This window comes from Chiloscyllium plagiosum, unplaced genomic scaffold, assembly GCF_037043375.1.
Source record: "Chiloscyllium plagiosum isolate Xiang-an unplaced genomic scaffold, Cpla_swu_hap1 HiC_scaffold_27, whole genome shotgun sequence".
NCBI classification, from domain to species: domain Eukaryota; kingdom Metazoa; phylum Chordata; class Chondrichthyes; order Orectolobiformes; family Hemiscylliidae; genus Chiloscyllium; species Chiloscyllium plagiosum.
In genome coordinates, this window is record NW_028270165.1 from 22,597,205 (window position 1) to 22,616,207 (window position 19,003).

A 19,003-nucleotide genomic window follows, 5' to 3' on the forward strand; every position below is an offset into this window, starting at 1 on the left:
ATCACAAAAATGGAAACTAAAAATGGTTTGTCTAATGTGTGCTGCATTGTAACAAAAGCGAATGAATTGACTGCACACATTGAAGAGAATAATTATGATCTGAGACTCCTAATGGAGACATGGCTTCAGAATGACAAGGATTGGATCCTGAAAATTGAGGGGGGTAGTCAAATGGAAAGTAAGAGAATGGGAGAGGTGCTAATGAAAGCACTGATCACAGGGTAATCTGGTGTCAGCTCGGATTTCAGGTCCTGGTTTCTCTGTCCTCTGTTGATTTTCCTGTTCCAACAGAGTAAAATGTGGGTCTGCTCTCAGCTCTGCTGGATTTCTACTGAAGCTTTGACCCCACCCCCACCCCTTTACACCTTCTGGAACAATAAAACATTGTGAATTGAGACCCAACCCACAATCTCCCAGTCTCTCAAACCAATCAGACACAAGAGTGTAGTCATAGCATGGAATCAAACAAGAAAAATGAAACAAAGTTAAATATATAGGTGCTCGTGCTTAATTAGATTAGATTCCTATAGTATGGAAACAAGCCCTTCCACCCTCCGAAGAGTAACCCACCCAGACCCATTCCCCTATATTTACCCCTATCTAATGCACCTAACATTATGGGCGATTTAGCATGACGAATTCACCTGACCTGCGCAACTTTGGACTGTGGGAGGAAACAGGAGCACTCGGTGGAAACCCACTCAGACCCGGGGAGAATGTGCAAACTCCACACAGAATCAAACCCAGGTCCCTAGTGCTGTGAGTTAGCAGTACTAACCACTGAGCCACCATGCTACCCCCAAATGTTTGTTCATTAGGAAGTAAACCAGAAATAGAGATTTCCCAGGATTCTTATACTGCCCTACTTGAGGAATACTCTCTCCCTTACATCTAACTATTAGTACCCAGCTATGATTTACAACAATATTTACACCAACGTAAATAAAGCATTTATTATCGTACAGACATAGAGATATACAGCACGGAAAGAGACTTTTCTCTCCCTCATGCATGCATGCACACACGTAACTGACAGGAAGTTCTAGGATTTACATATTATTGATACCTGCAACCCATTCTAAACGATGAAAGACTTAATCCAGGTCTGTTCAATATATCATTTCAGTGGCAGGGCACTGTAATGTTTTTCCATGAATTCTGTGCCTTATGATCTTATTCTCCACAATCACCTGATGAAGGAGCAGCGCTGTTAACACCAGTCCTTCCAAATCAACCTGTTGGGTGTTTGATTTTTAACTTTGTCCAGGTTAGGTTGGATTGGCCAAACTAAATTACTCATAGTGCTCAGGGATGTGCATTAGTCAGGGCAATAGGGGGATGGGTGTAGGTGGGTTACCCTTCGGAGGGTCGGTATGGACTCCTTGGGCCGAGTGGCCTGTTTCCACACTCTGGGAATTCTCTGAAAGGAAAGGATTACCCTATTGCAAACTGCAGGGCTGCGCGTGCGCAGTGCGCGGAGCTGTTGTCGGCCTTTCCCCGCCCCCTCGCTTTATCTATGACGTCATAACGCGGAAGTGGCCCTGTCCGTTTCAGAGTGAAACTCCCTCCCTCTGGGCAACCCTTCATCCTGGGAGGGAGTGGGGATAAAATCTGTTCACTTGGAGCAACTGGAGTGATTCCAGGGAGGGAGCAGACTCTGCAAACTCAGGAATGTGTCTTAATTACCCGGATGAGGAGGGATGGGATGGGGCTGTTTTCCCTCCCGCGCCAGAGACTTAGGGGTGACCTTATAGACTTTTTATAAAAGCATGAGGGGCATGGATAGGGTAAATATACAAGGGCTTTTCCTTGGGATGGGGGAGTCCAGAACCAGAAGATAATAGGTTTAAGGTGGGGGGAAGATTTAAAAGGGACCGAAGGGGCAACGTTTTCATGCAGAATGTCATGTGTGTAAGGAATGAGCTGCCAGAGGAAATGGTGGATTCTGGCATCTGGATGGGTGTTTGAATAGGAAGGGTTCAGAGGGATATGGGCCAAGTACTGACAAATGGGACTAGATTGATTTTGGGTATCTGGTTGGCACGGAAGAGATTGACCGAAGGGTCTGTTTCTGTGCTGTGTATCTCTATGACTCTGGCTTTCTACTAATATATGTACAGTTTCTCTCTGGTGTCGGTGTTAATGCTTTGATGTCTCCTTTCCCCCCACTTCCCAGAGACGTTAATGTGAGAACCGAGAGAGAGAGAGTGAGATGGTGCTTTCAATTTTGTGGAATAACTAAAGAAAAGAAAGTAGAAATGCTTGTTCTGAATTTCTACTCTGGACTGAAACTGATGACTTTTGTAATCTCTTTTTACAGAGTATTTGGCGATCTGAGGACGGAAGTTTCAAAATTAACAGATGAAAGGCTTATGCCTGAAACATCGACGCTCCTGCTCCTCAGATGCTGTCTGACCAGCTGTGCTTTTCCAGCACTGACTGTCCAGTAACTACAGTCCTCACTTTTTTGTCAATGTCTGACTGCAACAATGTTTGACTGTGATTCTGTGAGAAGGAGCAAAGCTTTTTGGTTCCTGTTTGAGTACATTTTCAGCATCGGTGGGTCTGGGTGAGTGACCCTACTGTTGGCAGCGCAATGAGTGTGGAGCCAGAAACTGTTGTACAGCCTGGAAAGAGGAATTCACGGTGAGGAGGGGCTCTACACGCATTTGTGTACAGCTGAAGCTTCGGCCATGGAGAAACCTGAGGAATCCCACCCTGTGGAGGAATCGTGGAAGTGTGGCAACTGCGGGAAAGGCTTCCGTGCTCCATCTGCCCTGGAGATTCATTGGCGCAGTCACACCGGAGAGAGGCCATTCATCTGCCCCAGGTGTGGGAAGGCCTTCAGCAATTCCTCCGCTCTACTGAGGCACCGATGGGTCCACACCGGGGAGAGGCCCTTCAGCTGCCCCGAGTGTGGGAAGGACTTCAGCTATTCTTCTGACCTGCAGACCCACCGACGGGTCCACACGGGGGTGAGGCCGTTCTCCTGCACTGTGTGTGGGAAGGCCTTCAGCACCTCCTCCACCCTACTGACCCACTGGCGGGTCCACACTGGGGAGAGGCCATTCCCTTGTTCCGAGTGCAGGAAGGGATTCACTCTGGTGAGCAAGTTGCGGACGCACCAGCGGGTCCACACTGGGGAGAAGCCTTTCAGCTGCCCCGAGTGTGGGAAGGCCTTCAACGATTCCTCTGCCCTTCAGACCCACAAGTGGGTCCACACACAGGAGAGGCCTTTCCCCTGAACAGAGTGCTGCAAGATCTTCAGCAATTCCTCCTCCCTGCTGAAGCACCAGCGGGTCCACACAGGGGAGAGGCCCTTCAGCTGCCCCGAGTGTGGGAAGGGCTTTACCCAGGCGTCGGTCCTGCTGATCCACCAGCAGATCCACATAGGTGAGAAGCCTTTCTGCTGCCCTGCGTGTGGGAAGGGATTCACTCAGAAGGGCAACTTGCGCACGCACCAGTGGGTCCACACGGGGGAGAAGCCCTTCATCTGTCCCAAGTGTGGGAAGGCCTTCAGCGATTCTTCCACCCTGCTGAAGCACCAGCGAGTCCACATGGGGGAGAAGCCCTTCATCTGTCCCAAGTGCGGGAAGGCCTTCAGCGATTCCTCCACCCGACTGAAACACCAGCGGGTCCACACGGGGGAGAGGCCCTTCAGCTGTCCCGAATATGGGAAGGCCTTTAGCAATTCCTCTGACCTGCTGAAGCATCAGCGTGTCCACACGGGGGAGAGGCCATTCTCCTGTCCCGAATGTGGGAAGGCCTTCAGCGATTCCTCCGCCCTGGTAAAGCATCGACGGGTCCTCACGGGGGAGAGGCCCTTCAGCTGTTCCGAATGTGGGAAGGGCTTTACCCGGGCAGCCACCCTGCGGAGGCACCAAGGAGTTCACGTGCCATCGCAGGGGGATTGAAGGAGCGACTGTCGAGTACCATTATGGACTGGGCTACCAACCCAGTTCTGGAACTCCCAGGTTTGAATCCCACCGCAGCAGATAGCGGATTTGGAATTCGGTCAGAAATCTGGAGGTCAGAATCTAACAATGAAACCATCGGGTGGGGTGGGGGGGAAGCCCCATTCTGATTCAGTCACGTCCTTTTTAGGGAAGGAAACTGCTGTTGTGGCAAAGGATTCACTCAGTCATCGCAGATGCATCCTTTACCTGGTCTAGCCTACACGTGGCTGCAGACCGACAGCAGTGTGGTTGAGTCCACCTGCTTCGCCCCACTTCTTTCCCTCCCGGCAGTTGGGCGGGGAGAAACTTACTTGGAGACAGGGTCTGGGTTGAAATCGCTGAGTGAAGCAATACTTCCTCCGGGTTAAGGCTGTACCAAGGATCCAATTACAAAGGGACAAGTCAGTGGTGACCAATAGTAAAGAAAGTGGGGTGGGGGGCTGTGCTTTGACCTTGAGCTGTTAAAAAGCAGCTACTTTTTCAACACCTTTTTGCTGAGGTGATCTGGAGCTGTCACAAAGTTGGGTCACAATAAAGGTAACCTGAACTTACAGCTGGGCTCAGACTTTGAAAGCTTTGAGCTCCAACAGGTTTTTGTTTTAAAGCTGCTCATTTCTTTCAGCCTCCTGCACTAAGTTTCCAATGTCGTGTGTCAGATGGAGCAGTGAATGAGTATCGTTAGAAATTGTAAACTTTTCAGGAGTGTAGAGTGCGTCGTTTCATCAGCATTGTAAAGCTTACTGGCAGCACCGGGAGGTGTGGGCTGTGTTAACGAGATATGATGTGGAGATGCCAGCATTGGACTGGGGTGGATAAAGTTAAAAATCACACAACACCAGGTTATAGTCCAACTGGTTTCTTTGGAAGCACTAACTTTCGGAGCGCTGCTCCTTCATCAGGTAGCTGTGGAGCAGGATCATAAGACACATATTTTATTGCAAAAATCACAGGGTCATGCAACTAATAGGATATATTGAACAAACCTAGAGTGCTGTTAAGCTATTCATCTTTTTAGAATGGGTTGCAGGTTTTAGTTCGTTAATACGTAAATCCCAGAACTACTTTTAAGTCATAGTCTTGAGATGACTTATGTTTCTTTTAAAAAGTGATATTTTAGCTCAGACAATGCATTACAGGTGTGAGCTTCGAGTCTATCAGTATCCCAATCTTGAATCAGACTGGTTCTATTTCCAAAATAGGAATTTATAAGATTCTGTGCTTTTTGAGCAAAATTGAATGTATCTGCAAATATAATTCTGCCAAATTCACCCCATAGCGTTGTGCATATGTGTGCATGTCAGTTTGTGCATGCGAGTGTGCGTAAGACTGTGTGAACATTTGGTAGAGTGTGAGTGTGATGGAGTATAAGCCTGAGAGAGTGTACGGGGGGGTGGGGTGTGTGTACATGTATATGACTGAGAGAGGGAGCGTGTGTATGAGAGAGGTATGAATAAAAGCGAGCAGTTGCGTTTTGCTAAAACAAGGAAGGGCAGGACTTGTACAGTTAATGGTAGGGCCCTGGGTCATGTTGTAAAACAGAGACATTGGGGGAGTTAGGGTACATAGTTCTTTGAAAGTTGCATCATTGCTAGACAGGGAGGTTAAGAAGGCATTCAGCAGCATTGCCTCCACTGTTCACACCATTGAGTTGGGACATCTTGTTGAGGTACAGAATGTTGGTGAGGCCACTTTCCGGGTACTGAGTACAGCTCTGGGTGACCCTGTAAGAGGAAGAATACTATTAGAGAGGGTTTGGTGAAGATTTACCAGGACTGGAGCGTTTCAGTTGCAAGGAGAGGCTGGGACTTTTTTCGCTAGAACACAGGAGGTTGAGGGGTGCACTCACTGAGATTTATAAAATCATGGAGTGAAGGTAAGGTGAATAGAAAGGGTCTTCTTAGTGTAGGGGAGCTCAAAGGTAGGAGGCATTTTTTTAAGGTGAAAAGAGAGGTGTAAAAGGAACTGGGGAGCAACGTTTTGACAGAGGGTAGTTTACATGAGGAATGAACTTGCTGAGGAAGTGGGAGATGCAGGGACAGTTACAGTGTTTAAATGACATTTGGATGGGTACATGAAAAGAAAGGTTTAGAGGATTATGGGACAAATACAGGCAAGTGGGACGAGTTCAGTTTGAGAATCCATGGATGATTTGGACCAAAGGGTCTGTTTCTGTGCTGTATATCTCTCTGAATCAGAAGTGATCTTATTGAAACCAGTAGAATTCTGAAAGGGGCTTGACAGGATAGATGCAGATAAAATGTGCCTTTGTTGGGGAGGGTCACAGAATCCTGACAATGTGAAAGCAGGTCATTCGGCCCATCTATTCCACATTGGCCCTCCATACTGCATCCCATCCATACACACCCCCTTACTCCATATTTTCCATGGCTAATCCACCCTAACCTGTACATCTCTGGACACTGTGGGTAATTTAGCACTGCCAATCCACCCTAATCTATAATTTACCTTCTCAAGAATGTAATCTAAGTACAGATCTTTTCTAAGAAAAATGTCAGTCTGACTGGACATTGGGACACAAACAGAATTCACACCTCTCTTCGAAAAGCTCTGCATTTCAATGGCATTCTTGAGAAGTTAATTAAAACCAAACTTTGGGATTAACATACCAAAGAGCAAAAAGCCATCTAAAAGATGAAAGATTTAATCTAAAATTGTTTAATGTATCACATTTCCATAATACTTGACTCCTTTGACTATAAATTCCGTGACCATGATCTCATTCTCCACAACCACCTGATGAAGGAGCAGTGCTTCAAAAGCTAGTGCTTCCAAACAAATCTGTTGGATTATAACCTGGTGTTGTGTGATTTTTAACTTTGTCCATGGAAACTCATGAGTTGTGGGACTGGTAACAGTTGTCATTTTGTGATCTGTTCCAAGTGAAATTTATCCTCTGCTCAGGCACAGGTGAACAGTCTGTTCTTTGACTTTGGGGATGACCAGGCTGGCAGTTATTAAATGCTTATGTTAACCAGCAGAAGCAAACTGTAGATCAGCAATCGTTACTCGATAGCCCTTGTCATCCTGTTGGGTCAAGAGAGAGAGAGAGAGGGAGAGGATGTCACATCTAAAGTGCATACGGAAAAGTTGTTTTGCTTGTTCAGTCAGTTGAGTTGGTTCTGCTTTTAATGGATCATAATTAAACACTATGATGGAACACATTAATTTCAAGGAACGCTAAAAGGGCAAATTGAGCTGTAACCTTGAAGAGAGATGTTCTTCCATTTCTAACCTTGGATAATCCAACTGAGACATTTTTACTGAGAGCGCCATAATCACTTTACTGCTGGATTTTTTTCAGGGCAAATAATTTCTGGGAGAAAATTTCTCCTCTGGGAGGGCGGGGAAATTTAAAGAAAAGGCTGTTAAAAGCATTTTAACTGTGGCCCTACAAGCTCTCGTGGGAGCAGTGCATTTGCTATAAACATTTCAGAGAAATTCTGTCTAACTGTTGGACTGAAAATAGTTTCCCCATTGAATGTTAAACAGCTATTGAGAACATTGCACATTATAAAGTGCGTTCCTGAGGACCGGAGGAGGATTGAACTTGCCAACGTGAACCACATTTTGCAGAGAGAGGAAATTTCTCAGGATTGAAGAGGTTGATAGAAGTCAACAATTGCCAAATTATTTCATGAAAAGTACAGCTGGTATGGGGAGAGGACTGGGGATCCCAGAAGAGGAGTATCTGTAATGAGCACATAGAAACAAACCCTTCAGTCCAGGCCAACCAGATATCCTAAAGTATTCTAGTGACCCATTTGCCAGCATTTGGCCCATCTCCCTCTGATTCCTTCCTTATTCATGTTCCCATCCAGATGCATTTTTTATCTTCAGAGAATACTTGAGTGATATATATATATATATGTTCTTTACAATGTTTTTCCTTCATTACCAGTGATTGTCTGTCATTGGTACATTGAACATCATCTTTTTGTGATGCAACAGATGTGATTTGAATTGAATTCTGTAAGATGGTTTTGTATTTTATTTAACTTTGTGTGAAAGATTTACTTTTCATGACTTTATTAAAATATCTTAATGTATTATAATGAAGCAGCTAATTTATTCTGAAATTATTTCAATTAGTTGGTCAATTGCCAAATAATAGCTGCATAACTGTTGTAAATATTAACACCCAGGAAAGCTATTTTGTTTAATATATTTGTAAAGATCTTATCAAAACTATAAAATTGTTTGTCATAGGAAATAAAATTTGCAATGTTTTATTAAATGGTTGAAAGTAACTTTGCACTTAATTGCTCTGTTTGGGATTAAACATTGTGATTTTGATAAAAATAGTCTTTCAGAGTTAATGGTGAGTGTATTAACAAACAAATGTTGCCATTTGCTCTTGAATTACCTCCAGCTCAATTTGAAATTCTTGAATGAGTTGAATAAGGGGTACAAAGTGAATATGTATTGCACTTTGCTGAAATTCTCTGCACTGCCAATGTATTTGGTTAAACAAGATATGTATCTCTCTTGATAACTTTGTATTTCTTTAATATTTTATTTGTCAGTGCTAGTGCCCAAACATCCTAAATAAAAACGTTTTGGCATTTGGTGAAGTTGTGAATTTGTCTGTTTCACAATTAAAGACACAACCAATCTAAAGATTAAATACATATAACAACGTCAAAGAGATTGTGATAATAGAAAGTCAACATGTAGAATTGCCAATGAAACATAAACCGTGGCAGCTCTGAATTTGGTACAGACTGAATATCAATTGAAATGATCAGAATTAGTAGACATGATGGCATTGTGCGCAAACTGTGTGTAGTGTGAGTTCAGAATTTTTCTGATCACTTAATTCTGACACATGCAGTGATGGCAGCACCCTAATCTGTTTTATTTGTTCATGGACTGTGAGCATCACTGGCAAAGCCAGTATTTTTCATCATCCCTTATTTTCCTTTCATATTGGGTGAGGACAAGATGAGGTTGAGTTGCAAGGTCTATTGGCTTACCCTGTCCCCGACAAAACAGAGACTTTTGCAGGAGAACAAAAATTGGAAGTTTACTTAAATATTGATCCTCTCGTTTATCTCTCTCAAAAGGCAATTGTTTGGTCCATCAAATTTGTAATGGATCTTTTATAGAGTCATAGAGATGTACAGCACAGTATTCCTCCAGTAACAGAGCGACCAGAAGTGTACTCAGTACTCTAGAAGTGGCCTCACCAACATCCTGTACAACCTCAACATGATGGGCCAACTCCTATACGCAGTGGTGCGAACAATAAATGCAATGGTGCTAAATGCCTTCTGAACCACCCTGTCCACCAATGATGCAACTTTCAAAGAACTATGTATCTGAATGCCCCTCCACCTCAATGTTTCTCTGTTTCACAACATGATCCAGGGCCCTACCATTAACTGTACAAGTCCTGCCCTTCCTTGTTTTATGAAAATGCAAGCCGTCACTTTTATTCATACCTCTCAGCTAACCGACGAAGGAGCAGCATTCCGAAAGCAAGTGCTTCCAAATAAACCTGTTGGATTATAACCTGGTGTTGTGTGAATTTTAACTTTGTACACCCCAGTCCAATACCAGCTACTCCACATTGTTTCTAGTGAATAAAGCCCACATCGCCCAGTGCTGCCAGTAAACTTTAAAATGCTGATGTAACAACACATTACCTGCAGTCCTGAAAAGTTTACAATTTCTAACAATACTAGCTCCTCATTCACTGCTCCATCTGATACACGACATTGGAAACTTCGTGCAGAAGGCTGAAAGAAATGAGCAGCTTTAAAACAAAAACCTCTTGGAGCTCAAAGCTTTTAATGAGAGCTTGAGCCCGGCGATAAGTTCAGGTAACCTTTATTGTGACAACTTTGTTACAGCTTCAGATTCCCCCCAGTAAAAAGGCATGGAAAACGTGGCTGCTTTTTAAACAACTCTAGGTCAAAGCGCGCAAATACCATCCCACCTCACTTCCTTTACTATTGGTAACCACCAAGTTGTCCCTTTGTAATTGGATCCTTGGTACAACCTTAATCCAGAGGAAGTGTTGCCTCAGTCAGTAATTTCAACATAGACCCTGTCTCCATGTAAGATTCTTCCAGCCCATCTGTGGGGGAGGGTAGTTGGAGAGTTGGGGCAGTAGAGAGTCAACAAGACTGCTGTGGTTTTGGAGTCACCTGTTGGTGAGACCAGGTAAAGGATACAGCTAGGGTGGAACAAGCAGATATCCACAGAGCTGCTTTTGAGGCGATGAGCCAAGAGTTTGAAAATGAGACTAGAACAGTGAGGGGCTTTAAATCGTGATCGAAATGAAGCAGGCACCTGAGGATTAATGTGTTTTATTTCCCAATGCAAGATACTGCTTCACAAATTTGGGACAATGGAAGAAGCAGTGATGGTGATTATCTTTGGCTGTTCCATTGCTGCGCATGTCCGTGTTAACGTCAGAACTCTGCAGCATGGGGGCGCAATGGATGACGCATCTGACTCCAGCTACATGTTTGAAATACAGCTCACAGCGTCTTCACACACCCCAATTAATCTTTCTCATTATACTGAAGCCGGCATACGGTTTGAATTCCTGATCTGCAGGAACGAGACTCTTTTCACTGTCTCGCGTCAGTAAATGTCCCTGAGAACATCAGAGTCACGTCACAGCGCTGTCAGAGGAGGGGAAGCTGAAAGAGGCTGACAAGCCCAATACTCACCTTTCCTGTTGGAAACATTCCATGAGAAATATTAGGCCTCTAATTGTGGCCGAACATTTACGTTGCTGCTTTAGACACCCTGTGGGGTTCCCCCGCCCAGGGTGGTAACCTGCTGACGATGCTTTCTTCGCTGGCGATTTTAAATGACTTCCTGTTGGTTGCATTATCGCTCAAACCTCACAAAACCCGTCTCAATAAAGTCCCGTTTTCTCACGTCTGGGAAGTGATTGCCATGCAGGAAACTCGTGTTCTGAACAAAAACCATAGCACACTCAAAACGTCAGCTCTGTTTACCTTTCCACAGATGCTGCTCGACCCGTTGGCTTTCTGCAGTATTCGCTGTGTTTGTTCTACACAAATGCTGCTTTCCATTAAAAAACTTCAATCCCTGTCCTCTGGTAACTGACCCTAGTCAGTGGCAATAGGTTCTTCTGATCATTAACCTGTCCATTCCCACCACTTCTTCTACCAGCATTGCCAACAGCCCCTGGACATCTCCAGTTAACCTTCTTTGCTCCAAAGAGAACATTCCCAAAATAGAAATACCTCATGGCTGGACATGATGCAAGTGTTACAATCGGGAAGAGATTTTAGCAAAATATTGTCAGTTAGCAGGTGGAAAAATGTTCATGAAGTAAAACAGAAATCCCAGTCTCCAGCTTTGTGAATCTTTAGAAACTCTTTGGGAAATGGAATTAGAGGAGAATGAAAGAATGAACTGTCCGACTGAGCAGAGACAGTCCAGACACCGTCCCCTTTTTAAGAGGCCGGGAGATTGACTCTATTATTCTCGGGACATGAACTGAACTGAGACATTGATAAAATTCTCGTTCCTGCACATCAGGAATTCAAACGCCTTCTCGGCTCCGGGTCACTGTGAAAAGTCGGGAACAGGCAAGACACGGAAAGGCTCAAAGGGCGATGGCCCCGGTGTCGGAGGGCGAGTTCCTAGTTATATTGGAGAGGACAATGTTCATGCTGGGCACGACAGACAGAATTATGCATTGACGAACAGCCTCCACTAACAGACTGTGCAAGCTGTGCGTTTGCGTATCTCTATATCGCAATTGGTCAGCCAGTTCGGCTGTTAACCGGAAGGTTGGTAATTCGAAACCACCCAGGCATGGAGTGTTTGTTGCTCTCGCTCCTCCCGCTTTCTTGGCTGCGAAGGTGTCAGTTTTTAATGGTGTCAGGAAAATGTTTCCCAAACGGAAATCTTCTCCACTGAGGAAGCACAAAGGGGTTTCTGAATTGATTGAATTTCTAACGTAAAGGACTACGAATGCTGAGAATCCGAGACAGAAAGAGAAACGGCTGGAGAAACTCAGCAGGTTTGGCTGTACCTGGATGAGGAAAAAAAAATTCTGAAACGTTGTCTCTGATTCTCTTTCTACAGATGCTGCCTGACCTGCTGAGTTGCTCCTGCAATTCCTGGTTTTGTTTCTAACTGAACGTCCGTTTCATCTTTCGGGATGAAACACCCAGACACGCCATTTGCAGATATTTAACCCTTTCGAAACCTGTGAAGTGATTGGATTCAAACAAGCTCTGCAATGATTCACTCTTTCTCAGCTCCACAGGGAGAGAGAAATGGGAAATGAAGCTGTCAGTGTGGTTCTGCATTGGTGGGCCGAGTGGTTAATGCGATGGACATGAAATCCATTGCGGTTTCCCCACGCAGGTGTGAACCCTGCCGACTACAGTTGAGAACTGTCGTCAAAAAGAAATGGAGATTGTTCCACGTTTTTTTTAAAGATGCAAATCAGTGGAGGGGTTGAAATATTTCAATCACCTTGAGACTGGTCGGGAATCTGCAACCCACTGCCTGTCAGGGTGGAACAAGCAGATACCCACAGAGCTGCTTTTGAGGAAATGAGCCAAGTGTTTGGAAATGAGACTAGAACAGTGATGGGCGTGAAGTCGTGATCGAAATGAAGCAGGTGCCGAAGGACAAAGGTGTTTTATTTCCTAATGAAAGATACTGCTTCACAAAGTTGGGACTATGGAAGGGAAGCAGTGACGGTGATTATCTTTGGTTGTTCACCTTATGAATGTTCCCATTGCTGCGCATGTCCATATTAACGTCAGAACTCTGCATCATGGCGACGTCAGTTACGCACAGGGCCGGGGCGCAATGGATGACGCATCTGACTCCACCTACCTGTTTGAAATGCAGCTCACAGCTTCTTCACACACCCCAATTAATCTTTCTCATTGTCATGAAGCCGGTATACGGTTTGAATTCCCGATCTGCGGGAATGGGAATCTTTTCACTGTCTCGCGTCAGTCAGTGTCCCTGAGAACATCAGAGTCACGTCACAGCGCTGTCAGAGGAGGGGAAGCTGAAAGAGCCCCACACGCTGCTCACGGGCACATTTCACTTTCCCCAACTCACCGCCCCAACCACTGCGGCTCCTGGGAGTGAAAAGGGAACAAACACCAAAACCCAGTCTCAGTTTAGTAAATCTTCAGGAAATAAGAAAGCTGTTCATCCCTTTGGATCTTCCATCCTGGGCTGACAGCGTTGATTTTAAATGGCTGTCCAGTCAGTGCCGATTCGTTTTGGCTGAAAAAAATATTCCTTATCTCATCCTAGCATTTCTTGCCACAGAGAACTGTGCGGCAGAGTTCATGTATATATTTCCTTGTATGGTATTTTGTAAATAACATTTGTTTGCTGGTTGTTTGTATCAGGTATTTCAGGTTCATTAGCCGCTGTTCAAGTGTGTTGGTAGGTTTGTGGGCTACCATGATGCTGAGAGGGTTGAGTTGTCTGGACATCATTTCACAGATGTCTTTAATGTAAAGTAATGTGGCTAGGGTTTCTGCACACGTTGCGTCTGCTTGTGTCAATTTGTTGATGTGAAATCGGCACACTGGGTTTATTGGTTCGGCAAAAGTGCGGACTGAAGATGCTGGAAACCAGAGTTTAGATCAGAGTGGTGCTGGAAAAGCACAGCAGGTCAAACAGCTTCCGAGGAGCAGGAAAATCGCCGTTTCGGGCAAAAGCCCTTCATCAGGAATAGAGGCAGGACGCCTCCAGGGTGCAGAGATAAATTGGTGGGGGGGGGGGGTGGAGCTGAGCAGAAGGTAGCAAAGAGTACAATAGGTGAATGGGGGTGGGGGTGGAGGTGGCAGGTCAGAAAGGAGGGTGGAGCGGATAGGTGGTCAGGGAGATTGGCAGGTAGGACAGGTCAGCTGTAAGGTTGGAACTGAGGTAAGGTGGGGGGAGGGGAAATGAGGAAACTGGTGAAGTCCACATTGATGTCCTGGGGGTTGAATGTATCCGAGGCGGAAGGTGCGGCGTTCTTCCTCCATGCATCGGGTGGGGAGGGAGCGGCGATGGAGAAGGCCTCGGACCTGCATGTCCTCGGCAGAGTGGGGGGGGGGGGGGGGGTTGAAATATTGGGCCATAGGGCGATGGGGTTGATTGGTGCGGTTGTCCTGGAGATGTTCCCTCAGCGCTGTGACTTTTCTCTGCGAGGAGTCTCCAGTCTCCCCAATGTAGAGGAGACCGCACCGGGAGCAATGGGTACAAGTAATGATATTGGTGGATGCACAGGTGAAAGCCTTCGATATCCCGCAGCTCGGGTTCGATTTTCGGGCAGGTAAGTCATTTCCAGCAGATCTGACACCATGCATTGACTTCTCCCTGGTGGTCTAGTGGTTAGGATTCGGCGCTCTCACCGCCGCGGCCCGGGTTCGATTCCCAGGCAGGGAAGCAATTTTCTGTGGGGTTTCTTGACCACCCGTTCTTCTTAAATGCGCTGTACAGTTATTGATTGGTCTTCGTAGTTCCTGGGTGCTCCAGTGTGTCGTGTCTCGTTGAAATAGTATCCTGATTCAGATTTGTTTGTATGTGTAGGGATGATTGCTTCTGTAGCGAAGTTCTTGGTTCGCGTGCGTTGTTTTCCTGTAGAGGCTGTTTTGAATTTACCATTGACTGTTCGCTCTACTGTGACATCGAGAAATGGCACTTTGTTGTTGTTCTCCTCTTTTGTGAATTTTATGCCCGTAAGGATATTGTTGATGGTGTTGTAGGTTTCCTCTAATTTGTTTCATTTTTTGATAACAAAAGTGTCATCATTGTAGCGGACCCAAAGTTTGGGTTGGATCGTTGGAAGGGCTGTTTGTTCGAGTCTCTGCATTATTGCTTCTGCTGGGAATCCTGACACTGGTGGTTTCATGGGTGTTCCGTTGATTTGTTTGTAGGGCTTGTTACTGAATATGAAGTGGGTGATAAGGCACAGTTCCACGAGCTTGACACTGTTATCTTTGCTGATGAAGTTGGTGCTGTGTTTGTGACTTTGGTTCTTCGAGTAGTGTCTTCAGTTTTCTTTGGCCACGTTGATGTTAATGGATGTGAACAGGGCTGTTATGTCAAAGGACATCATTATTCCATCCTCTTCGATCTTGGTGTCTTTGGTGTTCAGGAATTCTTGGATGGAGTAAATGGAGTGACGTGAATCTTCGACTTGGTGTTTTAGTCTTCAGTGGAGGCCTTTGACTAGTCTGTATATTGGTGTTCCAAGTAGTGAGACTGTGGCCTGAGGGGGGCTCCTGGTTTGAAGAGGAGGAGAACAACAACAAAGTGCCATTCTTAGATGTCACAGTAGAGCGAACAGTCAATGGGGAACTTCAAACTAGCGTCGACAGAAAAACAACACACGCAATGCAAGGCTTAACCACAGAAGCAATCATCCCAACACCCACAAATGAAGCTGCATCAGGACATTATATCATCGAGTCACTACACACGGCAGCACAGAGAAACTACGAAGAGCACAAGAGAAATACGTATATTGTGTATTTAAGGAGAACGGATACCCAATAAACCCAGTCCGCTGATTTCTCATTGATGCTTCCAAGCTGGCTCTCAAAAATTCGGTTTGTCCCTCCATTCTTTCCTGCTTGTTTTTTGTGGGTTTCGAAAGCTTTCCCAATCCTCTGACTGAGTATTGGAGTTTGGAAGTTATGTTGTGGCTGTACAGGACATTGGTTAGACCACTTTTGGAATATTGTGTGCAATTCTGGTCTCCCTCCTATCAGAAGCATATTGTGAAATTTGAAAGGGTTCTGAAGCACCAATGGTTCCGCAGAGGGGAAGAGGCCCTTCTGCTGCCCTGAGTGCGGGAAGACCTTCAGTGATTCCTCTGCCCTGCTGACGTACCAGTTGGTCCACACCAGGAAAGGCCGTTCTCCGGCCCCAAGTGCGAGATGGCCTTCAGCAGTTCTTCCCACCTGCTGAGACACCAGTGGGTCCACACCGAGGAGAGGCCATTCTTCTGCCCAGATGTCACAGTGCAGGAAGGGCTTTGCTCTTTCCTCCGACCTGCTGGCCCATTGGTGGGTCCACATTGGGGAGAGGTCGTTCAGTTGCCCTAAGTGCAGGAAGGCCTTCAGCAATTCCTCAGCCCTGCTGAGGCACCAGTCCGTCCACACCGTGGAGAGGCCCTTCAGCTGGCACGACTGTGGGAAGAGGTTCATGTTTTCCTGCAACTTGCGGAAGCACCAGCGGGGGCACCAGCGCTCCCAGCAACCAGATCCCACCGGTGACGCTGCCTTCGGTCACACCCCAGGACTGAACCTCTGCCAGTTCTGACAGTGGGTGCAGTGGGAGAGTAGGTGGGCTGTTTTTGTTTTCTGCTGGACTGCAAGTGCCTCCCCTACACCCCACAACCACAACCCCATGGTGCCTCATGGTTAGCACTGCTGCCTCATGGCACCGGAACCCAGGATCAATTCCACCCTAGTGGGTCTGTGTGCAATATACGGAGGGTAGAAAAATGGATCTGAGTAGGTTACTCTTCGGAAGATCAGTGCAGATGTGTTGGGCTGAAGGACCTGGTTCCACATTGTAGGAGTTCTACGATACTATGAGCTTTGCTTTCAATGGACACTGCTGCTCATTGAGCCCGGGACTGCACATTGCCAATGAAATGTTCCAGAGAAACCTAAGACCGCAAGACCATCGGAGCAGAAGTTAGTCCATTCGGCCCGTCAAGTCTTCTCTGCCATTCTTTAGTGACAAAAGTAGTGCAGATGAGATTCGCTACAGTGTGGAAACAGGCAATTTGTCCCAACAAGTCCACCCCGACCCTCCGAAGACTAACCCATCCACACCCGTTTCGCTTTGACTAATGTACCGAGCTCTATGGGCAATTAAGCATTGCCAATCCACATGACCTGCACATCTTTGGTTTATGGAAGAAAACAGGATCATCCAGAGAAAACCCACGCAGACACTGGGAGAAAGTGCAAACTCCTCACAGACAGCCACCCAAGGCTGGAATCAAACCTGGGTCCCCAGCACTGTGAGGCTGCAGTGGTAACACTGAGCCACTACATGTTGCAACCCGTAGCAGGCAAGCAGGAGGTTGGGAGAATACAGCAAGCCAGGCAGCACCAGGATGTGGAGTAGTCAGCGTTTTGGGTATTCACCTTTCTTCAGGACTGAAACGCTAACTTCTCTATGAGAAACGATTTACGGGAATATTGCTGAGGGTTCGAGGGTTTGAGCTACAGGGAGAGGCTGAATAGGATGGGGCTGTTTTCACTGGAGCATCGGAGGCAGAGGAGTGACCCAACAGAAGTTACAAAATTATGAGGGATATTGACAGGGTAATAGACAAGGTCTTTTCCCTGGGATGGGGGAGTCCAGAACTAGAGGGCATAGGTTTAGAGTAAGAGGCGAAATATATTAAAGGGACAATGTCTTCATGCAGAGGGTGGTATATATATGAAATAAGCTGCCAGCGTATATAGGTCAGGTGCTGTCAAATGGGACTCGATTAATTTAGGATATCAGCTCAGCATGGACAAGTTGGACAGAAGGGTCTGTTTCCATGCTGTTTGTGTCTCTGACTACTGGTCCTGAAGTAAGTTTAAAAGAGAGTCCAAGTAAATTTGAATAGTTCAATCTTGTTGAGCTCACCTCCTGAAAAGTTTCAAATGAATCCCTCTGAGAGATACTGTTTAAACATGCTGAGTTGCACAAAGTATCCCATCAAGTTCAACACAAAGCCAGAGTTGAAGAAGTCAGAAGTCAGAACACCAAGGGGACAAAACTGATCGCAATATTCCAAGTGCAGCCTCATCAACGTCCTGTACAACTACAACATCACTTGCCAACATCTATACTCAATTCCCTAATTGATGAAGGCCAGTGTGCTGAAACCTTTCTTCACTGCCTTGTGTATCGATGTTGTCAGAGATATAGGACCTACTTTAAACTGATCCACAATCCAGCTTCTGGGAGCACAGAAGCAGAGTAGTGCTGCGTGAGTGTGCTGGGCAGATGAACCAGAGATCGATGGGTCAAAACCATGTGACGCTATTGCTCAATGTCTCCGTAAGCTGCTTTCATTTACAAAGGTGGTCTGTTCTGTGTCTTGCCTTTGCATCTGCTTCCCAAAGCTTCTTCAGTGGAGGAGTGGCAGCTGGAGCCCAGGAGTTCAACGAACCCCCGGAGCTGAAGGAAGGTCCAAGCTCCAAGAAGCCGGCGGTAAGGCTGGAGGCTGGGTTTGATCAAGGATTGTATTTTTAACTCATTTAAATGGTATCTACTGTATGGGGTTATGGTTTACATTAAAACCGGAGGATCATATCAGAGTGTTTATATTTAGCAGTGCTAGTTGGTAAAATACACTCTCTGGAGGAGCACCTTCTATGATGCTGCATTTCTTGCCTTAATTCACTTCTCCCATTTCTTATCTCCCATCTTGATTTTATATTTTTTGGTCAAATTTAATTTCATATTAATCAGACTTGGTATTCACTGTGTGCTATTAATTTGTTTCTTCGAATATTGTAAGTCAAAATTAATGGTGTAATTTCATTTCTGGTGTCAGAGTTTGACATTGAATGTGCAGGTGTGAATTCCAGTAAGTTGTGAAAATACATCAAGAACTTGTGGATTTTAACAAAAACAGCAGTTCACTGATATTCATAGCATTGTCTCATTTGGGAGTGATGATTCAAATCTGACCAACAAACCGTTTCATGCAGTCACCCAATTTAATTAAAATATTCTTTCATTTAATTAAAGAAAATAACTCTGGCAGGCTAAGATTTATGCAATCTATTTATAAGATTATTTCCACTGCAGGCAATATGGTCTCATCCACATTGGGGAAACTGGACGCCAACTATCGGAACGTTTCAGGGAACAACTCTGGGACAATAAAACCAAACGACCGACGGCCCTGTGTCTGAACAGTTTAACTCCCCCTCCCATTCCACCAAGGATATGCAAGCCCTGGATCTCCTCCACTGCCAAGCTCTTGCAACCCGACGCTTGTAGGAAAAACGCCTCATCATCTGCCTTGGGACCCTCCAACCACATGG

The 19,003-nt window shown here is 45.7% G+C and overlaps 1 protein-coding gene, 1 non-coding gene and 1 pseudogene across 2 annotated transcripts in view; 2 read left to right on the forward strand and 1 right to left on the reverse strand.

Moving 5' to 3' along the window:
- Positions 1-19,003, reverse strand: part of LOC148143415 (uncharacterized) — a 753,683-nt gene that overhangs the window by 437,617 nt on the left and 297,063 nt on the right. The gene's annotated exons all lie outside the window — the stretch shown is intronic.
- Positions 2,694-4,856, forward strand: LOC148143426 (uncharacterized; annotated as a pseudogene).
- Positions 14,307-14,378, forward strand: trnae-cuc (transfer RNA glutamic acid (anticodon CUC)). The gene has a single exon. It is a non-coding gene; the product is annotated as a tRNA-Glu (tRNA).